At 44.3% G+C, this 2500-nt stretch overlaps 1 protein-coding gene across 16 annotated transcripts in view; it reads right to left on the bottom strand.

The window, feature by feature from the left end:
- Nucleotides 1-2500, bottom strand: part of LOC122251066 (zinc finger protein rotund) — a 788340-nt gene that overhangs the window by 127754 nt on the left and 658086 nt on the right. The gene's annotated exons all lie outside the window — the stretch shown is intronic.

The following is a 2500-nucleotide window of genomic DNA, read 5'->3' as shown; positions in this document are numbered from 1 at the left end:
TAATAACATAAACATGATGATGTGTGTTGTTTACCACCACCAAATTTAATGAATTCGTATGTATCTCTCCCCTTCCGCCAAATCCACCTCGACCCTCCTCTTGCTGTTGCTAAAAAAAATATATACATCTCGTCATAATCAAGCGCCAGATGGGTGTGCCTTTGAACGCCATAGGCAGCCAGCGGCCCACGGCACACAACCATATGTCAGCGGCACGCGAAACAGTCTCTGACGTTTCCCGACTTGTAAGGCATTCTAAGGAGAAGAGGCCTTTGCCAGACTCCCCCAACTGGGCGACGCTAATACGGTCTTATTACTGACCATCACATTTATAATCCTTCCAAAGGAGGGGAGAGAGAGAGGGTAAAGGTGGTGGGTGAGGCTGTGGGATGAGCGGTAGGGCTTTAAATGAGGGGCGCGCCGAGTCAGTCTTATGATAAAGCCACCTTTATTCGACATTATAATTTCTCGTTTAGTCAGTCGACATATGGGAGGACGAAGTCAGAAAAAAACTCTGAATCGGCCCTCTTCTCAGAATTTACCAATGCTGATGTTAACCAACTTCAAAAATAAATAAATAAATAAATGCAATGTGAAGGAAAACGAATGCGTAAGAAAGAACACTACCAAGAGCGATTCCGTACTCAAATTATTTGCACCTCATAATGAACAGCAAACAAGTACCCTTTCACATAATCTTTTTATCCAGAGTAGCAAACCCGGTTATTCTATTCAGACCTATCCCAAAGTCCAACCCAGCCTTCATCTCAATGGAATTTTGGGAAAGGGTCTTGTGATCAAGGACCCAGTGGTCACTTCTGGAGATCACAGTAGTGTTTCGGCAACTGATCAAGGCCATAGACCACCGCTGCATTCGCCCATATAATCAGACGTCGGAGCCCCTTTATTAGAGGCAAAGGAAGGCCCGTGGTCAAGAGTCTACACAGTACGTGTTGCCGCCGGAGAACGTGTGGCCCGCCGACGTATTGCATACCTGAGAAACTGGTACACCGCCCGACAGCTACTAGGGGAACGCACTTTCTACCACGGCGGCGAAGGGGTGCATTGGCATTATTAGAGGCTGAAGTTGCTTAGAGGAACTTGCCCACCCTTACCCATGCCTCTACATTTTCTTTTTCAACAGGATTTTCAGAGTACTAAAAAAAAAAGAAAAAGAAAAAAAACACGACCTATCTGACCGTATGATAACGCCCTGATCAAAAGTCCGTCCGCCCAACGCGTCTAGAAATCTAGTGAAAAAAGTGAGACGAGAAAGAGATTTCAGATCAATTGGACTTTTATAGGTGAGCCTTGACGTCCCACGCCCAGACCAGAAGGCTGGGAGGCTGAGTGGACAGGTGTCTAATTTTCAAACTAGGTGTCCTTTCAGGTATCCAGAGGAGCGTATACCCAAGGGGGTTTGTCCAGTACAAGTCTCTCCGGATAATGGTAACGATTTACATAATATGACAGCACCATTTGCTATTTCGTGGTAAAGAATTACTCGAATTAGTCCAAATCCCATACAACATCTCCTTCCATGGCCTCGCTCTCCCCATACATCATTTCCATATTCAGCTTCCATGTCCAAATACAAGATGGTGTACTTACAAAACATCTATATATTAGTGAGCCTTAGGTGTAACGTCTGGGAAGCGGCGAATGAGACTGGCACGTCGAATCGGTTGAGTACTTCCTTCGAGACGTTGTACGTTTTCTTTCTTATTTCTTCGCGTCATCTTTTCTTTTTTTAGGGAGAGAAATACATCGTTTTTTTCGTATTTGTCACTTGTGGGGAGTTATTTTCTGTTTTCCTTCATTGTCTCAGTAATCGTGTAATCTATGTATTTTTTATGCTTGAATATATGTTGCCTTTTTTTTCTCTCGCCCTGACTTGCCAAGTTTTTGGTCTTTGTATTAATACACATACATTTTTTCCCCTTTTCTTCTTACTCCGCCCATCTCGTTTTTCGTCTCATGCATACATACAGTTCCACACACCCCTTCCTTTTATTTCTTGCAGATCTCCCCTCCCTCTTCCCTCTTCCTTGCTCTGGCCGACTTTCTTCCATCATCTTCTTAAGGACGGCCCAAGAGCACAATCCCTGAGGCACGCGGCACGGACGGCGCGGCCTGTGAACTTTGACATTTCGCTTCACCGGACTGGGCGGAGAAACGACAGTTTTCACAACGTTACAAAGCAATAACATTCGTTCACACTCATTTTCATTATGAGGGCATTCGCTCACCTGTTCGAAGGAGTGGTTGCATTAAAAGCCGGATATGATCACTTTGTGTAAAGTCTCTTCATATATACTTGTTTATCTTATACAGGGCATCCACTCGCATTGCGAATTCGCAGCGCAAGTAGATCGAGCGACGAAAGCAAAAAACACAAAACAAAAATAAACCAAATTAAGACGAGGAGCCCGAAGTAATAAAAAATAAGTACGAAACTCTCTTGCAAAACAGATTTCCCCTCTTGGAATGGCTGTCAGTA

Source organism: Penaeus japonicus, unplaced genomic scaffold (assembly GCF_977035675.1).
Source record: "Penaeus japonicus unplaced genomic scaffold, GWHDUDI00000001_assembly GWHDUDI00000017, whole genome shotgun sequence".
Classification (NCBI taxonomy): Eukaryota; Metazoa; Arthropoda; class Malacostraca; order Decapoda; family Penaeidae; genus Penaeus; species Penaeus japonicus.
The sequence above is the reverse complement of the archived record's forward strand: the minus strand, read 5'-3'. Positions and strand labels throughout refer to the sequence as shown.